This window comes from Tauraco erythrolophus, chromosome 3 (genome assembly GCF_009769465.1).
Source record: "Tauraco erythrolophus isolate bTauEry1 chromosome 3, bTauEry1.pri, whole genome shotgun sequence".
NCBI classification, from domain to species: Eukaryota; Metazoa; Chordata; class Aves; order Musophagiformes; family Musophagidae; genus Tauraco; species Tauraco erythrolophus.
The window spans coordinates 74,394,676-74,412,425 of NC_141467.1; positions in this window are offsets into that span (position 1 = coordinate 74,394,676).

Genomic DNA, 17,750 nt, shown 5'->3' on the forward strand with positions numbered 1-17,750 from the left:
CAACAGGCGGGCGGGCGGCGGCGGGCGGCAACTTCGCGCAACGCCGGCGAGCGAACTGCGCTGCCGCGCAAGACGCGCCCGCCTCCGCGCCTCGCCCGCGCAGCCGGCTGCGTGCCCGCGCCTGGGTGCGAGTGTGCGAGTGCCAGCGTGTGAGCGCGTCTGCGAGCGGCACCTGCCGAGGCCGGGCGGCCGCCGCGGCGCGGCTGCGGGTGTCGGTGCCAGTCCCGGTGCCGGTGCCGGTGCGGAGCGCAGGGCGGCTGCGGCGGGCTCGGGGCGGGCTGGGTCCGGGCTGGGTCCGCGCCCGGCGCCGCCGCCGCCGCTGCGCCCTCCCGGCTGCGAGTCCGCCCGGCTCCGGATCACGTGGCGGTTGCCGGAGGCAGAGACTAGAGAGGAGAGAAAAAAAAAAGCGCCTCATTCCTTCTTCCACCGCCATACTGTATTTTATAGTAACTCTCATTTTTATTCCTCCCTTTTACTCCCGCTCGGTGAGTACCTTTTCGCTGACATTCTTGTCCTCCTTTTTTTGTCCTGTTTTTTTTTCTTCCTTTTTTTTTTTTTTGTTTTTGTTTTTTTTTCTTCTTTTTTTTTTTTTTCCTTCCTCTTTGATTATTGTTTAAATGGATTTGATCTTTTGCTGATGACAAGTTTTTTTTCCTAGCATGCGATGGTTACTAAACTGTGAGCAAAAGGTGCTGCTGGGGCCGGGAGTCACTGGGAATGAAAAATGATAATATTAACAATACAGACTTGCCAGTCCAGCAACAACTGGTATACATTTAGTAGCTATATATCTATATATGCAACTGGTTTTGTCGTGGCACGGAAAAGCGATGTGAAATATGATGCTTATTTTTTAAAGATAAGAGAAAAGGCGTGTTTCTAACTCTTTTTGCAGAGGATTTTCTCTGGTGGTGTTTTATTTTTATTTTTGGGTGTTTTTTAAGGGTTTTTTTTTTTCGTAAAGAGATGGGAATTGCAAGTGCATTTTACAGCAGTGTTTACACAGAGTTTGTAATCTTGCAATACTGGTGGAAGCCACAGAGCAAGATGTTAATTTTATTATTTTTGTTACTGTTTTGTTGTTGTTTTTTTTTTTTTTCGACAGTGCAATCAGCAGGGTTTTTGTTTTTGTTTTTTTTTCTTCTTTTTCAGTTTTTGATGCCTGTTTATAATGTGAAACTTTTCTTGCAGTGTGTTACAGTTATCATTTTTAAATACTTTTTTTCCTCCTTAAAGATAACAAAGCAAAACAGGAAGCCAAAGAGGTGATCCTTACTTTTGCACATTTTGCACCTTGACTTTTTTATTCTTTTGCCAGCAGTATTTTATGATGGTTATTGTTATCATGATGATGATGATGATAGATATATACATATATACAAATAAATACATTTTCAAATGATGGCAGTGGAAGGTTTTCCTGGAGAATGAAGTGCGGTTCGGTTTCCTTGTCAACGGAAGATGAAGTGAACAACTGAACATCTCCCCAGTGCAGGTACTTCATCTCCTTGTAGGCGTTTCCACACTGTGTGAATTACATTGTGAGATTTTTATTTTTTTTTTAAAGAAATCTCTTTCCAGCTTTATCTAAAGGTTTCTGTGCAATACACATGAGGACTGAACTGAATCTCTCTGCCTTGTGGTTGCTTGGATGTGTGCAAAACGTTGCACTAATTGAGCCTGGGTCGGTTGAGCTGAAGAGAGGTGTTTTATGTGCTGTACTGTATAGAGGGGAAGGCAGCTGGAGAAAAAAAATCCAGACACCTATCCCCCCACCCCCGCCTCCCATTTAAAAAAAAAAAAAAAACCCTAAACCAAAACTGGGTGAAACCTTGAGCTCCTCATTCTGAGTACAGATGCTTACAGGACTTTAGACAAAACCAGAAATGCCGGCCCCGTATTGTGGTGACTCGTGTGTGTTTGTGTGTGTCTGTTTAAAAATTATCCATTAGAAAATAGCTGTGAGAGACACAGCAAAGGAGGCTCCCTCGGAGAGCTGGCTCACTGCCACATCAGGCATATTTCGTAGCCCTAAGGGCAGTAAAACCCTTATATCCAACTTCTGCTCCTCATATTAAAAAGGCGTAAACAAGGCAGCAGGTTGCCTCTTATGAATTTAATTCATTGGGATGGAGATTAATCAGAAGCAGATATTTGCTTGAAGGTGTTCCGTTTTGTTTTGATGATTATTAATGCCACCGGCTGACAGGGAATGGGAAAGTGTTACTTTCCGTGACGGTCACTGAGAGTTCAGGATTGGAGAAGAAACTGTTACTTTTCATTGAGAGCACTTAAATGCTTAACAGAGGCTGCCCCTGATGTAGAGACAGGATATTGGTTCTCTAAAATACAATTTGGAAAGATTTTTCCAGATGACAGGGTTTTTTTAATATTTTTTTTTCCTGAAATAGACATAGTGCAACATTATGCTAAAGTTGAAGTGCCGAATGCTTTGCTCTGCAGAGTGTGCTCGGTTGTTTACTTTATTGTGATGGGATTGCTTAATGTATTTTATATAAACAGCTTTTAGGGATCTATAACTGACTATAAAGATATGCTGTGTATTCAGATGTGGAAACTAAAGTAAGTTACAGGGGATATATTTATTTTCTCACTGTGGTATAAACAAAAATAATTCGCAGGACTACAAATGCCTTCGGAAGTTTGAGACTTCTAACACTTAGATTTACATTCTTGTAACTTAACAGCTTCCTTTAAAGTAGGAAATGTGTCTAAGAATTCTGCAGCATTCTCTCATGCATTTAATCATGTTGAACAATAAATAAATTTATTTATCTTTGTAAAAACATATCTATTATATATTTATAGTATTTTTTTCCAGCTTAAATGTAATAAAAATATTTAGCACATATTTATACACGGCTTCTGCTCTGACATGATGGAATACTTTTGGTGGTATATTGGGGCTAACAACCCATGTGTCTAAAAAACACTGTCTAGATACTTGTGTGATAGAGTATGATGACTTCTCTGAAATGGTTACGATCTGTTGGATTAACGCTCCACATTTTAAGAAGATTCAGCTCCCTTATTTTGTCATGATTTAATTTGAAAGCAAGGCATTAAAATACAAGAGTGATTGAAATTTTATCCTCCACCCTTCTTTTTATTTCCATCCCTCCTTATTTCTAAACTAAAGTTTTTCTTTAAATTATGTGGAACTGCAGTAAGCAAAATATTTTTGATATTGCTAAAGCACTAAAATAAAGTAGCTAGGCTAGCAGTTTCCAGAATGATGTTCCTTTCATCCTTTGTTAATATTGCAGGTGTGATGTGTGAATAATTTTGTACAGGTAGTTGCTGACTGAAGACCTAATCCTTCTCACCTAGTTTTATCTTGAAATCTGAGAAGGAAAGTTTTAGGAATGCACTATTTTCACCACCCAGATTTCATCTACAAAGCACCTGTTGTCCGAGTAGCTTGGTAATCAATATACATACCTTTATGCAATCTGAGGTTATATGATTTCATATGTGTCAAACAGCCTAAGGACTTTAAAATAAGAATAAAGGAGCTAATTTTGAAAGATACCTCTATCTCCTGCAGTATGTGGGCACAGTAGGATTTGGGTTGGTGGAATCGCTTCCAGCTTGATGTTTCCATAGTTATGCTATGACTAATGCTGTTGAAAGCATGTTTGGAAAGCCATAGTTAGTGTAAAAGACAATTGTCCTTTTGTACTTTTGAGATGAATAAAAATTTTTTCTAAGAATTGCAGCATTGTTTGTACAAGTGATGATATAATTACATCTCTTATATGTAGTATGAGGTGTATTTGTACTGCCTCAGCTCCTGAAAGTGATGAGTGTCCAGACTTAAGTGGTATCTTCTGTCTTTGTTTACATCTGGTTTGATATTCAGGAAAGCTTAGGAATTTAAGATACCTTTATAAAGGTTCGTAAACTGAAAGCTTTGGAAAGCAACTTTGCTTTTCTTCCTCCATAACTAACTATTATTAGCAATACTTACTAGCAAGTAAAAATGTGACAGGTGAACAGAAGTTACTAACTGTGTAGTGCCCAGAGCGCTAACTCATAACTAAATGTTTTTAGCTGCTGTAGTGGCCTGTCTTGGCAACAGAAGCGTATCTTCTCACATTTTTCTACGTAGGAGATAGGACAACAGAGGCCAGCGGAGTCATCAGCTCTATTTTGCTGTAATGCCAGGCTGGTTGTCTTATTTTGCTCAGATTCAAGCAAGCTCCAGTTTAAATTTAGCTGGGGCATCACTTCCACTGCACCTCTTCAAAGGCTGGGCAGGGCTGCACTCTTCAGACTGTTAGAAACCTCGTTCCTGTCCTGCATTTATTCTCAGATAGTTTACACTCCTTTATTTTCATGCCAGTGCTGTCCCAAAACAGTAAGGTTCCTCATCCATGTCTCTGCTCCTCTTCAGTCTATTTCTAGGGAGTAATCACAACCTCTTTTCATTTTGGTCAGTGCTGGAAAGGGATATTGAGATGGGCTCTCACCAAAGTCATGCTGCAGCAGAAGCAGGGCAGCTGCATTCAAATCCTCTTCTGCCCAAGCTAGTCTGTTCTGCTTTCAGCTGCAAACTCGGATGTCCATTTCTGGCTCTCACGTCAGCCTGGATGTTTCCAACTGGTGCTGTGCTGTGGACATGTCTTCTTCTGGTGAAACAGGCTTTGTGCCATGTGGACCTTCCCTTTGCTCTGCCTAACCGATCTGAATTTCTCTTAATTAGGACATAACAGCAAAGGACTCTCAGAAATTTTTCCTGCAATGCTCTTATTTTTAGACTCCCAGGAATCTTCTAATTATTGTTTTAGTATTTTGCATTCATACCAGCCAGGGGAACCTGAATCAGCTTGAGCTACAATGCTTTTTGCAATATCTTTTCCTTAGTTTCTTCCCAGGTTGCTTATATCTTTGCTCTCTAATCTTCTAAAGTGTTATTCTAAAAGTTTATTTCTCTCTTACAGTGTAATTTTTCCCATTTTCTTCATTCTCTGTATTGTGAGTTTTGAAAGATAAAAAGATAAAAAAGCTTAATAGTGTTTAAAGTGTAGGATTGCAAAGACTAATGGGTTTGCCCTCAGATGAATGTTTTTAACTTACCTTGGTCTTCTTAGAGGATCTGATGCTCTGTCAAATTCTGAAGCTGAATCCTTTACATTTTAAGTACTTACAGAATTTCTGAACAGAAGGCTAAAGATGACTATTTCCTGATGAAAAATTATATAATCTGTGTCACTGTCTACCTAGTCATCCAGTTTGTAGCTTCCAGATCCTGACTGACAGGAGAAAACAAAATGCTATTTTTAAATGCTATGAAGATTACACTGTAATATTTTTACCTTTGTTAAGATATCAATATTATTTTATGATCTTTGAACAATCACCAGAGTAAAATGTTTTGCATATATGCACATTAGAAAAATTAATACCATTTTTTTTCCCTATCTTTACTTTTTCCTATTTCAAAATGACACTCTAATCTCTGTAATATACTTAATCCTTCAAAAGCATTTATACTGCAGTTCTGGAAGTGTTTTCTGAGAAAGTTTATCTTTGCACAATGAAGTGTAATTTTCCATCTCAATGAGTCATCTGCCAATAATTAAAACAAATAATCAAGTAGACTTTCAAATTACTAAGTAAATCTCAGGTTGCGTAGCGTGAATACAATTAACTTGTTTTTATGTTTGTGGTATTCTGGGATAAAAAGATACGTAGGTAGATTAATAGACAGAATCATATAGATAGATATTTTTAGATGTTTTTTTACTGTGATAGAGTGTCAACAGAAACCTTACATTAGTTATCCTTTAAGGCTTAACCAACAATTTTGTTTAAGAACAAACAGTTTAACTTTCTCTGTGTAGTGAATTTATACACACCAGTATTATCAACTGCCACTTGACAAAACCTACAGAGTTAAATTGCCTGCATGGTACTCCTCCATGTGCCTCCCCAGCATCCAGCCCAGGCCCCTCGCATGCTGGGTGGCCTGCCAGCATGTCAGGGCTCAAGTAAGAACCATTCTGCAGTGTCATTTGAGTTACAGGAACAGATATTTTTTTCCTCTGGTGTAGTTCCTTCATGATTATGACAATAAACATAATAATTTCTACTCTGACATGCCCGGTAGATGTTTGAAGAAGCAGAGGTGGATTTCATATGTGTGATGACCAACCTTGGGTATGAACATGGTGGAACATGAATGATACTCTCTAGGCTCTTTATTTTTCCTTTGCACACTTATGCATCTCTCTCCCAAAACACTCAAAGCTCTGATTAAACTTGGTTTACATCAGTGTCCCTTCCCAGGTGGCCTTCTCCTGATGTCAGTGCTTATTCCCTCTTCTGACATGCAGTCTCTGAGCAACTGAGTCAGTGTGGAGCTCTGGAAGTGGATGAGACTTTCCATGGGCAATTCTGTGGTCCTCTGAGAACCGCTTGCAGTCACTTGGACAGCTATAGCTTAGAAAAGTCAGTACAGGTCATTATTATTATTTAAAGAACAAGAAATCTTAAAGGATCCAGTGATAATTATTGGACCTTGAAAATTATTAAATGATTTGGTGAAAGGCAGGTCCCAGTCTTCCAGCTGTGCCCCATACCAACATCCTTTATTTCAGCCTGCTCAGTCACTTTGGTTGCTTTTGTCAAGATCCTCCCTTGAGTCAAGCATGTGCTTTGTGTTGTGCAGGGTCAACAAAAAGGGCCTATCTGGTGCAAATCAAATATTAATGGGATCCTTCACCTGACTGAAGCAAGGCTAAATTTGTTCTGTAGAAAAACATCGCACTGGCACAGTTCATTCAGCAAAAAGTGTCTCTGTTTTTGCCGAGAGTTTTGCATGGAAGCTGAACAGCATCTATGTCAAATAGATACAAGACATATCATCTTTATTAGAGGTAATTTTAGGATTTGGAAGAGGCATTGCATATGTATACCTTGCATGTAGTATTTTTAGACTGACTTAAGAATTGGAGTTTCAGTCTCGAAGAATTATATTTGCATAGTGTTGACAATGCTGGTCCTTCGTGCCCTTTGGTTGTGTTATAGTGGAGTTTAATGCTCAGAAGTGCACTGTTTAGGCATCTTCTTTGTTAGAACAATGTGAATGAATAAAATGCAAAAAACTAAAGTGCATGAAAGTAACAGAGATAGTTTTATGCATTTTTGCACACTAGGCCATCTCTCAATGGTTACTGAATGCTAACAGCTCTTCTTGTGGGTAGAGGGAGTTATAGTAACTCGCTGACTTTTACAATGAAGCACTGTGTTTTTAGTAATTGCAGCATCATGCTTCTGAGCTTTATCTGTAGTGCAGACACTTTTTACAAAAGAGAGGAGATTCTACCTAGCTATAGTATTTTGTCAGAAGATCCTTCACCCAATAAATATCAGGATAGAAGTTAAATAACATTTAAAAATGTTCTGTGCAAACTGTCATGCAGCATCTATGCAACAGACACCCCGAAAGTATAATTAAAACAAAACTTCCTGTTTGGATACTTACAAAAGGGATTAATTATACTGTGTTCTAAGTAACAAAAATATCAGTGTAATGATCTCATTTCTCAGCTTGTTTTTGCCACTGATTTCACAGGGTAAAACCCAGCACTTGAGATGCTACACAGTAGGTCACTTTTCTAATGTGTCCTGTACTGTATAAATTGACGTCAACTTTTTATTCAAACTGCAGAAGAAGGATGTAATTATGTTTTTTTTTCCCTGCATATACAACTTCTAGTTATATGGGAATTCTGGAAATGGGACAACTGCAAGTCTGGCTCTGAAGAGGTTAGCATCTTCTAGTTGTGCACTTGTAAGTTGTAGACGATTAATGTACATTATGCACGATGCAAATAGAAACTACATTTCAATTTCGATGCTATGGCACTTTTGCTTTAGGGGGGTAGTTCATCAGGACATTGATGTTATTTTTATTGTTTATTATTTTATGAGAAAAATGTTACCATTCATCAGGATATGCCCTGCCCTGGTGAATGACGTAGAAACAGAAAGGTGCAGAATTAATCGCTGATCCTGTTAAAGTCACTTATACATATGCTGGTCAAAATTTCCTGTCAAAACATTTTTTTTTTGTATATTTTTGATAAAGTGATTCACACAAAAGGCTCGATTAATCTCACTTAACCTTGCTGTTTAAAAAATACGTTTTCGGAGCTAAGCTAGTAATCATTTTAGCCATCTAAAAGTTAGTCATTGAAGTCTAACACAGTTGCTCAAGGCTTTGTAGTCAATGGAGATATATAGACACCTCCAGAGAATTACAGATTACATCGCAAGAGAAGCTTCTACAGATAGCTGAGATGAACAGCCTTCTTAAAACACGCCTCTCTTCACTGATCAGAGAGAGAACCTAGATGAGACATTGAAACTAGATTCCTAACTTTTTGATGGATTGAGTTACAGGAGATGAATCTCATGCTTTTTTTTTTTTTTTCCCCTGCAACTGTCAAAATACTGATTTCTTAATGAAATATTTGATTAAAAATTTATTTTTTGGCCACTAGAATCTTCACTGCTTTAAGTTTTTACTTGCATTTCTTTTCAACTTCTTCAGTAATATTTTTACAGAAATGCAAACGTCTTTTTAAACATTTTGAATCAGTTCTGGACTATGACAAACTTCCCACGTTTTTCTATTGCTTCATTCAGTTTTCTGACTGTTTATAATGTAATCCTTCAACCTGTTCCTTCTAAAATCCAGGGAATGGAGCTCTTGGGTGTAATTCTGGACCTCACTTGAGAAACCTTTGAAAATAACTGCAAGATAAGGTTTATGTGGGTGGCAATGAAATCAGCTGCTTGCCCTTTGCATATGTAAATGAACGTGTGTATATATAGTCACAGTGTTAAAAAATCATTAGTAGATCAACAAACAGCAGAAGACGTGCACTTGTAAGTTCTAGATGGCTCTGAAAAGGCTTTTTAAAACATTAAAAAGTAAAAATAATGGTTTGTGAGTTGATGTTATCCAGGCAACATAGGTTAAATATTTAGCTATTGATGGCATGCCACTAATATCCTCACATACATGATTGTTACAAAGGATTCCAGTAAAACCTGTATTTTTGAATATCCAGATAGATTTTATTTTTCCCTATCTCAGGTAATTCTCTAGTGGAGTTTGGATTTTTTTAAGACTGAGTGTTAACCTTCGTATAAATCAGCTCTTATTTCGGTTTATTTCAGTGGTTTGATTTAGATCCGTCCCAAGTCATTGTGAGTAGCAGGATGCAAATGCACTGGCCAATTTGTGCCACTGCCCAGGATGCTGTGATATTGTCCTCTTTTCCCGCAGATTATGAATTCTGCTGTATCTTTCAGTATGTATTTGGGCTTTCTGCAACATTTTGTACAGGTACTGAACTATGTGAACAGAGCATACATGTTTCGACCTTAGGGTTTGTCTTATTCTCAGGACAGCATTATCTGAGTGCCTGTGGAAATGTCTTTAAGCTGCTCACATTGGCCGTATTTTTCACTGACAGCATAGTAAGAAACTAAACAAAAGCTGAGTCCAAATTAGAAATTAACTGTTTAGTATAATAGGAATAAGGACAGAACTCAGCATAGTTGAGAGTTAATTGTACGAATACCATAGTGTTACTACCGTGATAAAGATGCAGCTGTGAGCTCTAACAGCCACATTATAAAGGTTTGTACAGATTCTGAAATCTTACAGGCTTGTCAGAATTGAGGAGTTAAGAAGTTGGAGTTCTCAGCGCTTTGAAATAACTGTTTCAATAAGCACAGTAATATGCTCTGGGGACTATAAACAGTTAGCTGCAACTACCGTGTCATGTTATACACTTCACCACCTCTTGTTCTTTATCTTCACAATGTATCTGTATTTCCACCTTAGGTTTTTGTACTGTCCCTCCAAAATGCATTGTCTCAGCAGTATTCACATAAAACAAATTTACAAGGGTAAAACTCTTTACTGACTACAGGAAGTTTTCGCTTCTTTTCGCTGTTTCATTTACACACCATAACATTTCCTTTTTCATTCATGCGTCTCAGCTCAGAGTTAGGAGCATGGTGTTGTCACGGGAATATAAAGGTCTCCTGACCGTAGATTGTCAGGGTGTAGACGAGTACAACTGAGTTTCTGAATGGAGTAAGGCGTATCAGCCAAACTCTGCTATTTGATGTCGCTGCGTCTAACTGCCAGCTGTTCTGCATGAGTAAGTGTTTCAGGGGCCCTGAATGAGGAATACTTGTTCAGGGACATGCTTGTGAAAGGAGAGATTACAAGAAAAATAATTACAGTTTAGTTTAAGGAAATAAGCTGTTTCAGGAATGCCACATTTTTTTTTTTTTATTTGATGCACAAGGTAACATTTCATCTCAGAAGTTTTAAAATGGGTTCAGAAATTCTTCATATTTGGTCACAAATATTAATGGATGTTGTAAATATTCATCATAATCAGGTTGAGACCGGCTACTTTTCGCTTTCAGATCTTTTAAGATCAAAATCAGCTCTGCCATAGAGAGCTGTGTCACACTGTTCTCCAGTGACAAGCAGAGGAAAGTATATTTTAAAATGTTGGATGTGTTCATTTGAATTTCTGGATCCTTTTTATCTTTTATTTGTAATGTTTTTTTATTTCAGACTTGCTGGGCCTTCCCTCCTGCTCTGGACCTCTCCCCTGGCGCCAGCAGAGCTCAGAAGGATGAAAAAAAAAGGAAGCAATAGGAGAGGGATGGAAGAGGGGAGAGGAGTAGAAAGAGAAGGAGGAGAGGGGCAGCAATAGAAATGGAGAAAAAAGTCCCAGAGGTTCAGTTAAGGCTCCAGACAATGGGGATATTTGCAGTCACTGCTCGTCCTCACCTTCCCCTTGGGCTCAGATCCCTCTCCCTCTCCACCACCTTAGCTTTCACCAGTGCTACCGATATTTCACTACTCATTTTTCCATTTTGTATTAAAGAACAAAACCGGAACAATTAAAGTCTTGCAAATAACAAAATATAACCCTCTCCTCACAAATTGATTGTTGAAATAGCAAGGTAGACTTGCATCTTTAGCTCTGAAAGTATAGAACATTTTCATACTTCATGAGTGAGATGAAGGAAAAAAAGATTTCTCATTCCTTTTATACTCGAGATGAGCCCTTTAAATAAGCATGTGCGTGACTGTGTTTCAGTTTCATTCATCTAGATTCAAAAGTAGACTTTCTCCTCACCTTTATTTACTTATTTATTTTTTACCTTCCCTTTTTTCAAAGCTTTACTTCCAGGGATCTTTCTTACTCCTCATCATATTGGTAGGAGTATAAATTAAGAACTTCCTAATTCTTTCAGTTAGTTTGACATTTGCAGTGTATTACTCAGCTTTGTAGGCCAAGTACTCTCAGGAGTGAAAAATGCAATCTGATTTTTTGCTGTGAAGTGTGACTGTCAGAAAGAAATAGAGACCCCACTACTCAGTGCTGGTCTGGCACTTGGCTTGGTCCCGGTGTCTGACCTTTCTTCCCAGATGGACGGTCAGCCATTGTGAAGGTGGAGGAGTGCTCAGATTTAAAGGAGTCTTTGACCAAATCTCTTCTCATGCATACCTGCCTCCTCACAGCCATTCCCACCAGAAATCCCTTCAACCTGACAAGGCTGATTTAAGTGCATTAATAGAATGGGTAGATCCAGTAATTGGTCTTTCTAAGAAGGTATTTCCTAAATCTAGAGCTCAAATTGTTCCTATAGCTTCCCTATATCAATCTGCCTGATACAAAAAAGCCGAAGCGTTGCCACTGAGCCAGTAAAAAACAAAGCCCAGTTGCAAATTTGCAGACTTAATTCTCTAAATGCTAAATACTAAGAATTCCCAATTGCTTATTATATCCTATAATCAGTTACGGTAACTGAATGAAGAAAGGTGTTAGATATCAACAGATTCCGGATGGCACAGGTAGTTATTACAAATGCTGGTGAAACAGGTCCAGAGCAGGACGATCAGGTCCAAAAGGCTGAAATAAATTTTATATCCTAAAAAGACTTTTAAAAATCAAAGTACTGTAGACAAAATTGTTAGATATTATGCATATCTAGATATGATAGATCAAATGCAAACGTGCTATTAAATACAAATACAGTACATAAAAGTGCAGGAAAACAATGACTTCTTACAAGGATTTTATGTTTAAGGATATGTTAAATTTTATTAACATTTAGGAGAACTTAATTTTACGTTTTCTTAAAAGATACGCTGTAAACTGATGCAGCTGACTGTTGTCTCATTACCTGACTTAAAACTTTAAATTTCAGTTGGTATTGAAGTCTGCCTGATGTATTGTTTTTACATTTTGTTTAGATTTTGATTATTTGTGCTCAACTTACATGAGTCACACACTTGAAAAGTAGATTTCTGACTTCCAACAGGGTATTTAGAGCCCCTGAGCCTGGTACTTCGGGTCTCTGGACAGTCTATACAAAAAGCAGGCACCTTGAAGGAGGCCTTTGGGACAACTCAATGTGGTACCCAGATTCTCTGGAGAACTGTACTGAGCTGTGGCTGTCCCACAGGATGAATAGGAGTTCCCACACACACCAGGACGTGCTCAGCATCGAGCATATCCATCTGCCTGCTTGAACCAGGGAACTGCTTTCAGCACACCCCTCTCCTGGGATTCCTTAATAAGAGAGGGTTCACAGACTTCCATGGGCCTTCAGGGAACTTCTGGTCTGAGGTGGAGCTCATTTTTATCCAGACAGATAGCACTGGAGCCGGCAATCTGCATACCTCTTTGAGGTTTAGACTATGTTTTCCAGCCTTAAGTGTCATTTAAGGTCAATTAAGGGAAGCCTACCTTAACTTTAGGTAACTTTAGCTGACAGAAGTTATGAATACAACTGAAGTTATGCAATTTGAAACTTGCCCTCAACTGCTGCTGAAATGCGATGCAACGCATCCCATGCTTCAGAATTTAGAGTAATTTTAAAAGGGGTGAAATCTGACTTCCTTGCTCCTGCAAGTCAATCTTTTGAAGCCACTGGTGTTGGTGGGTCGATAAGACTGCCCACACAAGTAAGATGAAGAAGGAGCTGAGGAAATGGATCTGAAGTAAATATTTTTCAAATCAGGAGTGGAGTGATGAAGACTTCCTTGGACTGACTCAAAACCTTTGCCTTTCCTCAGTCCTACCATACTACCATATCTACCACAAATATTATATATTTAAACTTTGTAGTTCGCTTTGCAACTTTTATCTTCTTCTTCAGAGTGTGACAAAATAATTTCATATAGCAATTGCCATTTCACTTCAAAATGTAACTACAGTATAATTCATAATCATCAATTTCTTTTATGACCAGCTGTTTGCTATTATGTTTTATAGCCTTGCAGTGCATCAGGAAAGTATCTTTATAGAAGTGGAGTAATAGAGTTGGCACCTTTGAAGCTAGGAACTTTCTAATGAAAACTTTGACAGCTTTGATCCTATTCTGAAAGGGTAGTACTCTTTACATATGTTTATAATCTGCCTCTTTCAAATTAAATGCTTTGTGACCTCTGGAATGTGATCTACAATATATCTCATGGTATCGGATGCTACATGTAGCGCATAAGTTTGGAGATAAATTACATTAGTCTTCTGGTATTAGACTTCATCCATGACATTCAAAGCAAGAATTCCAAATTATGATACTCGCCTGTTAACTGCTGCTCACACAGAGTGGCAAGTATAAGTACTTTTGAAAGTCAAGAGAATTTTGGCCATCTCTACTAAATACAAATTTAAAGGCCTGACCTCAGCATCTTTATGGAAGATTTACTGTGTGCAGAATATAGATTAATGTATATGATGGCAATCTCTGTTTGGCCTAGAAAAGAGAATTGTGGTGGAAACAAGGCTGAATGAAGACTGCCAGCATCATCAATAAGATACTTTATATATGAAAGATATTTTAAGTAAATATGCCAAGGACAAGGCATACCAGGTACACTTTGAATATAAAATGTATAGCTTTCGACGTGTAGCTTGTAGCAAGATGGAGCCCGCATAGAAACTGGGAGTCAGGTACTGCTCTCACTTGCAGTTTTGCAACACTTTTGATGTGAGTCCATTTGGATTGTGCCACAATAGAGTTTTATCTAAGGACATAATTTCTTGTTTTGATTTTTTTTGTATTAAAGATGAGAAATTGTGCATAATACTTTTTCATAAAAGTCTATCTTTCCCAGTTGCATGTATTTTGAATACTACAGAGAGTATTGTAATATGTGGAAGGTGTACCTGTGTAGCTCTATCCAAGGATACTCCTCATTTTATAATTAAGTCTATAATGACTTTGCTATTGATTTCATTGGGAGCAAGATCAGGCTTCTGTTTTTAATACAATAGGATGTGTTTCTTTATATAAAAATGAAACAGTATTAGCTCAATAGAACAGACAATCTGATACCTGGTGAATCAGAGGTTCTGAAGAGGGCATAAAAAAAATCTGATTCACTATAAAAAAAATGATGTTTTTCCTGGTTAATGAGTTGGTGTATATTTTTTCTGGTATTCTAAAAGTGAAAAAGAGTTGATGTAGTGGGTCAAACTCAAGGTCCAACTCACTCATTATTCTGTTTCTGCCGATAGTAAAGAATAAGAAAAAAATGGTATTTTTGCAAGAGGTTACTTACTAGAAGAATATGTAGAATACCAGAATAATGATGCAAGAATGAACAATATTGACCTATAGTTTATTTATAGTTTAATTTATAGTTTTTCAATATTAATAAATTGATACAGAAGTTGATACCTTGCACAATTAGATAGATATCAGGACAGATCACACTATCTTACCAAATAAAGTAAATATAATATCTATTAATGATCATATAAATTAACAGCAACTTCATATTCTGTAGAAAACCAAAACTTTAAGTTATACTGTAGAAAGTATGTTTAAAGCAGAATCATTAAAAAAAAAAAATATTCATTTGCAATATATTTGCAAGATGAAGAAATAGAGGTACATTTTTAGATTAGTATTTCAGTTCAGATCAAACTCCTGAAATAATTTCAAAAGATAGGATTTTGTAATTTCCTAAATTCTGACACTTCCTAACTTTGTATTCCTCGACTTTGCTGACCTATTTAACTTTTTTCAATGTAGTATTTTTTGAACGTACGTATATACAATCTGTGTTTACTATATTGAGGGAGATTAGCTGTCTCGACACATATATTTGAAGTTTCATTATGAAATATGTAACAATCATAACATAAAATGCATTACTTATGAAAATTGTTTTGGAGCATTGCCTTGTAGCTTCTTATTGAAGCTATACATTTGTAAGTTTCCCATATTTTCTGTTTGCATCATTGTATACGGAAATGGAATAGTAAGATTATAGAGTAGAAGCATGCTTTAATGAACCGAGCAGATCATTCAAGCTTGGTCATATCTGTATCCCAGTAGAAACTCTGTGAGAAAGTCCTCTGTTTTTTGTGATCTTCAGTTTCCCATATGTGCTTGCCTGTTTACATTAAGGACTTACTGTATTAGTCAAATTTCATCTGAGGATTTTAAAGCCTTTAAGTGTTACAAATGCTTATCGTTTAAGTAATGATAACATGAGAAAACTATTATTGACTTGTGTTGCCAAAGTGCATAGAAACCCAGCCAGGAAACATGACTAGCAGGTTAAAAAAATAGAGGTCAAGCTCCAACCTCAAAACCACATGATTTATATGCAACTTGCAACCCAACATGAGTGCTCAGGATTCTGCAGTAGAGTTATGTATTCAATAATAACAAATATTTTTTCAAAATATTGTACACAATGTAAATATTTAAGTTCTTTTCAATGTGAAATCAGCTACAGTATTTGCATACATTACCTCTGTGCACTCATTCAATCACAACCTCTCACCAGCAGTATGTTGAAAAGATAATCAGTGAAAATATCCTTACCCATTTAAAAATATTCTTACTACTAGAAATTTTTATCTTGTGCTATATATTTTTGCATAAGCCTTCTGTTATACTTAAGATATGATATCATTGTCCTTGTATCCTTTTCATAAGTCCCCAGATAGTTCTTTCACTTGAAGATTTTTTCTATGTTACTATCTTTCTCAACACCTTTTAACACAGCTCAACCTAAAAAAAAAAAAAAAAAGGAAAAAAAGGATCTTTATTAATAGACTAATAACAGCATATTTCAAAGCAGATGGAACAGAAAGAGACATCAAAGCCAAGTTAACAAATAGTGAAATTATCACAGTGAAACTTCAGAAAAATCCTACAGCCATTTTGTAGGCAAAATTTTAAAAAGGCATGCAGCTAATTTTGATTTTTAAATGAGATGACTTTCATGAAAGTAGTTATGTCCCAACAGTTAAAGAGAATCTATGAGAAGCTGCTGAAGTTGCTCCTTCATTTGCCATATAAGATATATATGAAAAAGATATTCAATATCTTACACGGTCTTATGTTGTATGATCTGCGTGTAAGATAAGATGTAAATTTATTTATTTACAACAGAGAGAGTTAATTAGTTTATTTCCAGCACCATGTATTAGACCACAACTGAATCATTAAAAAGGAAGATAGTTGTTTTCAAAAGCAAGACTAAAAGAAATAGTTTTCTTTCAGCAAAATCAATTGTTAGTTGATATGAATTCGTAGAAAGATATAACATGAACTAATACTCTGGCTTAAACACATAGTTTCATTCACATGTTTAGTCTCCATCTAGCTGATGCAAAGCATGTGAGGTCTGTCCGTGGTGGAGCTGCGAGTGATGTGGCTTTTGACTTTGGTTGGGATTCCCCTTGGTTGTGCAGGAACTCAGGCCTGAGGTAGGGACTTCTGCCAATCACCATACACACACATCTTTTAGGGTTTCATATTGTAAGTTTATACTTTACTTGATCACATAATTAAATACAGTAAAATCCCACAACTCTTCAGTTTTTCTAGGAATAACAGATATTTTGTGGACAAAAATTACTGTGCAGTTGAAATGCAAGTGTTGCATCTTGGGGGAAAATTCCCTTCATAATATCTTATTCTTCAGTACTTTATTGAAAATTGTTGTAGTGCCAAATAAGCTAAAGCATGATTTTTTTTGTAAATCAGTATCGATGTTTACTCTAGTCAGATTCTCATCCAATTACTAAAGACAGACTTAACTAGCTAGTAAGATTTTTTGAGATTCTGGACTCAACTGGCTGCTATAGAAGGACATCCATAATTGCCACTTTTTGACATTCAAAATTGTATGTCAGGCATAGCCAAAAGTTTTTAACATTTAAGGTGCAGTTTAAAATGAAATCTTGTTGCAAAATAAATTAAGCCAGAATGCTACTTTTTTTTTTTTTTTTCCCTAAATACTTGCAGGAATATTGTCATCATCTGACTTTTTATTAATGTGTAACACTTGTTCTTTGTCAAATCCCCACATAAGGCATTTTCCCTATCTCATTATAGAAAATGTTTATAAATTAGAATATTTTGGATTGTGGTGATATTGTGTGCATAGTGTATAAAAAAGAGTTATAATCTAAACCAGTAATTTTCAAAAACATGTTAAAAATATTTGAATATTAGAGGTTACATAGGTTCTTTCTGGTTTTAGATAATATTTTTAATTGAACTGATTATTTATATGATGTCACCTTTATTTAGAAAAATGAGCAATGAGAAATTTTCTTGTACACAGCAGAAGGCAGGCAATGGGAGAGGGTTTTGTCACTCAATTTCTAGTCTCTTTTTATGCAATGGTTTTCTTCAGCGAA